Consider the following 8,710-nt stretch of genomic DNA (forward strand, 5'->3'; position numbering starts at 1 on the left):
CCATTTTTCTCTGCGCAACCACCAAGGCAGGACCAAGGGATGCATAGTGGAGGCGAGACCCTCCTACACCAAACCACGCCCATCTGTGCTGCATAGCTGCTTGGTTACCAGAGCCTGGATACGGAAAGAGCCCCTCTCCCAAGATCAACACAGATGCATTGCCATGATTGACTCTAGATCAATTTTTCTTATTCAGATATATTCTCCCTTATCTCATCCTTATCTCTCCTCTGCCCTGGACCAGTAATCTGGTTAAAGGTTCACTTAAACAGGCACATATAATCCATTCACTTGATGCATGCTCTATCTCCATTGTTACCTTCCTTTTTCTCTCTCTGAAAAAATTAGACTATATAGTTTTTCTGGATAAGATTATCTTGGGTTTTTTTCCTTTTTCTTTTTTTCTATTCTTTTCTCCTTACCTCCTGCTGTACTCTACTTTTTCTTTATCTAAATTAAGCCTTCCAGTCTCTGCCTGGTCAATATTCAACTTCTCTTTCTCCCCACTTCTGTCATTTCTCTTTGAATATGCTTTTCCATCAGTACCCTGCTCTATTTGTAGATGGGATTTTGGGCTTTATGATTTTAGATTGCTCTTTGTCTTTTGCTGTTTTTGTTTCTTTGTTTCTTTGTTTCTTTGTTTGTTTGTTTGGTTTTTTTTGGTTTGCTTGTTTGTGTGTGTACGTGATTCGTTCCCTGTTTGTCTGTCTCTTTTCCTTTCCAGGGCTACCTCAAGAAACAAGCCAAAGTACACATGGCAGAGAGCCCCAAATACCACTATGAGTAGGCAAATAAAGTAACCAAAGTCTCAACAAGAGATACCAAGAGACCCCATTCAAAGAGCACTTCCTGAACGGACAAGTCCTGGACAGTCAATGAGCCTCCTTTAATATAGCAGTACTCACAGGTGCAGAGTGCATAACAAGCTTTTAAAACTGACAAGAGACAGAAAGCTAGCCAAAATGACAAAATGGAAGAACTCTCCTCTAAAGAAATTCCAGGAAGAAGTAACAGCTAAAGAACTGCTCAAAACAGATATAAGCAACATAACTGAACAAAAATTTAGAACAATAGTCATAAAATTAATCGCTGGGCTTGAAAAAGCCATGGACACATCAGAGAAGCTATTGCTACAAAGACTATGGAGCTTAAAAATAGTTGTGATGAATTAAAAACTGCTATAAATGAGATGCATAATAAAATGGAGGCGTCCAATGCATGGATTGAAGAGGCACAGAGGAGAATAGGGGAATTAGAAGACCCAATTATAGAAAAAGACGAAACCTATAAAAAGAGAGATAAACTGATCCAGGAACACAAAAGGAGAATTCGAGAACTGAGTGCTACAATCAAATGGAATAATATCCGTATCATAGGAATTCCAGAAGAGGAAGAGAAAAAAAAAGGAACTGAAGGAGTAAATGAACAAATTATAGCTGAGAACTTCCCCAATCTGGGGAAGGAAACAGACATTGAAATCCAAGAGGCACAGAGAACTCTCCTTAGGCGAAACTTGAATTGATCTTCTGCATGACATATTATAGTGAAACTGGCAAAATATAAGGACAAAGAATTCTGAAAGCAGCTAGGGACAAAAGGGTTCTAACATACAAAGGGAAACCTATCAGAGTGGTTACAGACCTATCTACTGAAACTTGGCAGGCCAGAAAGGAATGGCAGGAAATCTTCAATGTGATGGACAGAAAAAATAGGCAGCCAAGAATCCTCTATCCAAGAAGCCTGTCATTCAGAATAGAAGGAAAGATAAAAGTCTTTCCAAATAAAGAAAAATTGAAAGAATTTGTCACCACTAAATCATCCCTACAAGAAATCCTGAGGGGGACTCTGAGGGAAATGTTGCAAGGAAGGCAGTATACCAGAGACACAATTACAAGCATGAATCCCACAAAGGAAACAATGACTCTGAACCCATATTTTTCAATAATAACACTGAATGGAAATGGACTAACTGCCCCAATCAAAGGACATAGGGTAGCAGAATGGATTAAAAAACCCTCAAAATCCATCTATTTGCTGTCTACAAGAAACGCATCTTAGACTGGAGGACACCTTTAGATTGAACGTAAGGGGATGGAGAAATATCTATCATGCTCCTGGAAGTCAAAAGAAAGCTGGAGTAGCTATACTTATATCAGACAAAATGGACTTTAAGGTAAAGACAGTAACAATGGATGAAGAAGGGCATTATATAATAATTATAGGGTCTATCCATCAGGAATAGATAACAATTATAAATGTCTACGCACCGAATATGGAAGCACCTAAATACATAAAACAATTAATCACAAACAGAAACACTCTTATCGATAAGAACATGCTAATAGCAGGAGACTTACATACTCCACTTACAGCAATGGATAGATCAGCAAGAGAGAAAATCAATAAAGACACAAGGGACTTAAATGACACATTGGACCAGATGGATTTGACAGATATATTTAGAACTGTGCATCCGGAGGCTATGGAATTCACTTTCTTCTCAAGTGCGCATAGCACATTCTCCAAATAGATCACATACTGGGACATAAAGCAGCCCTCCAAAAATATAAAAAAATTGAGATCATATCATCAGATCACAATGTTATGAAACTCGAAATGAATCAAAGGAAGAAGTCTGGAAAACCTCCCAAACATGGATGTTAAAGAACACCCTACTAAAGAAAGAATGGGCCAATCAGGCTAGTAGAGAAGAATTTTAAAAATATATGAAAACAAGTAAAAATGAAAATACAACAATCCAAACTCTATGGGATGCTGCAAAAGCAGTCCTAAGAGGAAAGTACATTGCACTCCAGGCCTATTTCAAGAAATTAGAAAAAGTGCAAGTGCAAAATCTAACAGCTCGCCTAAAGGAACTAGAGGCAGAGCAACAAGAAAGAGCACCCTAAACCCAGTAGAAGAAGAGAAATAGTAAAAATCAGAGCAGAAATAAACAACATAGAGACCAAAGAAACAATTGAACAGATCCATGAAACCAAGAGTTGGTTTCTTTGAAAAAATGAAAAAAATTGACAAACCTCTAGCCAGGCTTCTCAAAAAAAAAAGAGAGAGCACCCAAATAGTCAAAATCATAAATGAAAATGGAATTATTACAACCAAACCCTCAGAAATACAAGCCATTATCAGGGAATACTATGAAAAATTATATGCCAACAAATTGGACAACTTAGAAGAAATGGACAAATTCCTCACCACACCAAAATTCACACGGGAAGAGATAGAAAATCTGAACAGACCCATAACTAGTGAAGAAATCATATCAGTTATCAAAAATCTCCCAACAAATAAGAGCCCTGGGCCAGATGGCTTCCCTGGGGAATTCTACCAAACATTTAAAACAGAATTAATACTCATTCTTCTCAAATTATTCAAAAAAATAGAAGTCAAAGGAAAACTTCTGGATTCATTTTATGAAGCCAGCATCACTCTGATTCCCAAGCCAGACAGAGACCCAGCAAAAAAGGAGAACTACAAGCCAATATCCTTGATGAATACAGATGCAAAATTCCTCAACAAGCTACTTGCAAATCGAATCCAACAGCCCATAAAAAGAATTATCCCCCAAGATCAAGTGGGATTCATTCCTGGGTCATAGGGCTGGTTTAGTATTCACAAATCAATGAATGTGATACATCACATCAACAAAAGAAAAAATAAAAACCATATGATTCTGTCAATAGATGCAGAAAAAGCATTTGAGAAGATACAGCACCCTTCTTAATAAAGACCCTTGAGAAAGTCGGGATAGAAGGAACTTACTTAAACATCATAAAAGCCATCTATCAGAAGCCTTCAGCTAACATCATGCTCAATGGGGAAAAACTGAGAGCTTTCCCCCTGAGATCAGGAACACGACAAGGATGTCCACTCTCACCTCTGTTTTTCACATAGTGCTGGAAGTCCTAGCGTCAGCAATCAGACAACAAAAGGAAATAAAAGGCATCAGAATTGGCAAAGATGAAGTCAAATTTCACTTCTCACAGTTGACATGATACTCCACGTGCAAAACCCGACCGACTCCACCAGAAGCCTACTAGAACTGTTCCATGAATTCAGCAAAGTCACAGGGTACAAAATTAACATACAGAAAGCAGTTAAATTTTTATACACCAATAATGAAACAACAGAAAGAGAAATCAAGAAAGTGATCCCCTTCAAAATTGCACAAAAAAAATAAAGTACCTAGAAATAAACCTAACCAAAGATATAAGAGATTTGTATGATGAAAACTATAGAAAACTTATGAAGGAAATTGAAGAAGACACAAAGAAATGGAAAAACATTCCAAGCTCATGGATCAGAAGAATAAATATCATTAAAATGTCAATAGTACTAAAAGGAATCTACACTTTCAATGCAATCCCAATCAAAATTTCACTAGCATTCTTCACAAATGTAGAAGAAACTATCCTAAAATTTGTATGGAACCACAAAAGTCCCTGAATAGCCAAAGAAATATTGAAGAAGAAAACCAAAATGTGAGGCTGCACAATCTCAGACTTTAGCCTCTACTATAAAGCCGTAGTCATCAAAACAGTATGGTATTGGCACAAAAACAGACACCTAAACCAATGGAATAGAATTGGGAAATCAGAATTGGACCCACAAGTGTATGGCCTATTACACTTTGACAAAGCAGGAAAGAGTGTCCAATGGAAAAAGACAGCCTCTTTAATAGTTGGTGCTAGGAGAACTGGACAGCAACGTGCAAAAGAATGAAACTGGACCACTTTCCTACACCATAGACAAAAATCAACTCAAAATGGATGAAGGACCTGAATGTGAGACAGGAAAGCATCAAAACCCTAGAGGAGAAAGCAGGAAACAACCTCCTTGACCTCCACCGCAACAATTTCTTACTTGACACATCCCCCAAAGCAAGATAATCAAGAGCAAAAATGTACTATTGGGACCTCATCAAGATACAAAGCTTCTGCACTGCAAAGGAAACAATAAACCAAACTAATAGGCAACTGAAGGAATGGGAAAAGATAGTTGCAAATGACATATCAGATAAAGGGTTAATATCCAAAATTTATAAGGAACTCACCAAATTTCACACCCAAAAAACAAATAATCCATTGAAGAAATGGGCAGAAGACATGAATAGACACTTCTCCAAAGAGGACATCCAGATGGCCAACAGACACATAAAACGATGCTCTACATCACTCATCGTCAGGGAAATACAAATCAAAACCACACTGTGATACCACCTCACGCCGGTCAGATTGGCTAAAATGAACAAATCAGGAAACTATAGATGCTAGCGAGGATGTGGAGAAATGGGCACCCTCCTATACTGTTGTTGGGAATGTAAACTGGTGGAGCCCCTCTGGAAAACAGGGTGGAGGTTCCTCAGAAAATTAACAATAGAACTCCCCTATGACCCAGTAATATCACTGCTAGGAATTTACCCAAGGGATACAGGAATGCTGATGCATTGGGGCACATATACCCCAATGTTCATAGCAGCACTCTCATCAATAGCCAAATCATGGAAAGAGCCTAAGTGTCCATCAACTGATGAATGTATCAAGAAGATGTGGTTCATCTATACAATGGAATACTACATGGGAATGAGAAAGAGTGAAATCTGGCCATTTGTAGCAACATGGATCGAACTCGAAGGTGTTACGCTACATGAAATAAGTCAGGTGGAGAAGGGCAGATACCATATGTTTTCACTCATATGTGAAACAGCATAAACTTAACAGAGGACCATGGGGGAGGCGAAAGGGAAAAATAGGTAAGGAGAGGGAAGGAGGCAAACCATAAGAGACTCTTAAATACTGAGAACAAACTGAAGGTTGAGGGATTTGGGGAAGAGGGGGAAATAGGTGATGGGCTTAAAGGAGGGCAATTTTTGGTATGAGCACTGGGTGTTATATGGAAACCAACTTGACAATACACACCAAAAAAATAAGATCAGTAAAATATGGACTGAAGAAAAAAAAGAAATACTGTGAGGTACAATATTTATATTATTGGTGCTATTTCTCTTAAGAAACGAACAGACAGTACCCATTTTGTTTTGTGTTTCCACTGAATATTTCTGGAAGGATACATATGAAATAGGAACAGGGTTGTCTCCAGCAGGATGAAGATTAACTGTAAGGTCAGGAGAAGGAGGGAAACATTCCACTATATACAGTTTTGTACTTTTTGAATTTTCTTTCTTATGCATATTATCTATTTAAGATATCAGTTTAAAAACTTAAATCACTCCTTCGAAAAATTATATGATTTGTGGAATTAATATCAGGTACATACATTATTTCATGTTTTATAGATTCTTATATTGTTCAAAGATGATACAGACTACTTTATCTTTTTCACAATACTATGACATGTGCCAGGTGGTACTTCATTTTTATACCTCTTTTATTATCTCAGAGATAAAAGTTGGGTAATAATTCAAAACTGGTAGTCTCTTGATTCTGCATGTTTTTGCTTTCTTAAGAATCTTAGAATTTTAGATATCAAAATATCGTACCCATTGACAACTTCAAAAAGAACTAAGAATTGAAAATAAAATACATCAACATAAAAGTCAATGTATTGAATACTAGTACCAATTATATAATTTAAGTTTAGTGGGGAAGTAGTGACTTGTTCTAAAGCACTTAGTACTTGACAAAGAATGGAAAGCACAACTGCACTGGCTAACAGGAGACAGGTCAACTCTTTTAGTCAATAAGTGCCTTGGATGTTTCTCAGATATCATTAAAATAGGATGCCAGTTTAGCAGGGTTCAGCATGACATCTAATCTATGTACTGTCTGAATATTAACTCCACATCTGTGTCCTTCTGCTGAGCCCCCAGACAAACCCCTCTTTCAGAATCTTTTCATTGTGAGACCTGAGGAGACTCTCCAGTTAAAGCTCCAACATCCTTGTCCCTCCCCTACAGGGGCACACAGTCTGTTGGCTTCTTCTGTGAACAAGGATTCCATACTCCATCATACAGACATTCAGTAATTTACTAAGAATTGTGTGGAAAGATAATAAACTTAGCTACATGCTCCAATTATAGTCTACGATCCAAAGAGCATATACCATATGATTTCACTCATATGTGGAATTTAAGAAAGAAAATAGTCATAGGGAGAAAAAAGAAAGAAGCAAACCAAGAAACAGACTTTTTAAAGTTTTATTTATTTATTTTGAGAGAGCAGAGTGCAAGTGGGGGGGGTGGCAGAGAGAGAGGGAGGGGTCAGAGGATCCAGAGTGGGGTCTGTTCTGACAGCAGAGAGCTTGACGCAGGGCTCGAACTCAATAACTGTGAGATCATGACCTGAGCCGAAGTCAGACACTTAACTGAGTCCAGGTGCCCCCAGATTCTTAATTATAGAGAACGAACTGATGGTTATTAGAGGAGAGGTATGTAGGAGATGGATTAAATAGGTAATGAGGATTATGATTGAACTTGTGATGACCATTGTGAGTTGTATGTAAGTGCTAAATCACTAAATTGTACACCTAAAAACTAATATTACATTGCATGTTACCTAAATGGAATTTAAATAAAAACTTAATAAAAACAAAATAAAACAAAGAGCTGAAACAAATAATAAGAAGAGAGAATATAGCTCTGTGTCGAAATTTCTGAAGGCTCTAGGGCTAGCAGTCCCTTCTCATCTGTGTGATCTCAGGTCAATGTGGAATGACCCCTCCATTTTCCCACCTTTAAGGTATGGATAGCAATATCTACATCATACCACAAGTGATAGGATACACTTTAATGGGTGTAGAGAGGAGACCACATAATATGCACTTAATATATGGTTTGTAATAGTATTATATAAAAGGAGTAAAGTTTAGAACTCCCCTTGACAAGGATGGAAGAGGCCCTTGGGCCTGACAACACGTATACAGTTAAGGCATTGCCACCTACTTCGTGGCATCTAACTAACATTTTTGGGTGAAACTAATTTTGTAGTATATTTTATTTAACCTAATGTATCTAGTATTATTTCAACATGTAACCAGTGTAAAAAAAATAGATGATTTGTAATAAATTTGTCCACTAAGCAAACATAGTACTTAGGGCATTATGAAGTAAGAAGAGTCAGAATATGGAATTCAGAGAGATCTATGCATATGAACAGGGAAAAGGCCTATGCCTTTGTTTTCACTTACCTTTAACTTAATTTAAGCATGTCCTTCAATTATTAACCTAGGCAAGGAATCACAATAATATTATTAGTACATGTGACAATGTGACCAATAAAGACTTTCATCACATGACATTTGTTTCACATTTTTAAAGTATCATTTATGCTTACTTTGAAATTATGATAGTTATATCTATCACTAGATACTCTTATTTAATGCATTAATAAAGAAGCATATATGTTATCAAATCACAATCTTTTTCAAAATTCAAAATCATATTTCAATATAATAAATTTCAGTTATAATTCTGTTCATTTAATTTTATGCATTTATAAAAGATATTGTTCTCTTAAGGAGCTAGAGGCTACATTGAATTGCCAAAGGGACTCAAGGTACAAAAAGTTTGAGAATGCCTGTGCTAGGAAATGTTTTGAAGTGAGAATCCATGGGGAAGGAAAAGCATTGAGCTGACATACTGAATGTTTTCATGTATGTTATCTCATAGACAGGGACAATAGAGAGTCTTCTATGGTTGAAGTACTGAAGTCACGGAGGGCAGAAAGTGAAGATG

At 37.0% G+C, this 8,710-nt stretch overlaps 1 non-coding gene across 1 annotated transcript; it reads left to right on the plus strand.

Annotated features, from left to right (window-relative positions):
* Positions 1 to 7,818: 7,818 nt before the first annotated feature.
* On the plus strand, positions 7,819 to 7,944 carry LOC120227583. Its single transcript, XR_005527289.1, has one exon. It is a non-coding gene; the product is annotated as a U6atac minor spliceosomal RNA (small nuclear RNA).
* Positions 7,945 to 8,710: the final 766 nt, after the last annotated feature.

The sequence above is a fragment of the Hyaena hyaena genome, unplaced genomic scaffold (assembly GCF_003009895.1).
Source record: "Hyaena hyaena isolate Hyena2069 unplaced genomic scaffold, ASM300989v1 scaffold_2542, whole genome shotgun sequence".
Classification (NCBI taxonomy): Eukaryota; Metazoa; Chordata; class Mammalia; order Carnivora; family Hyaenidae; genus Hyaena; species Hyaena hyaena.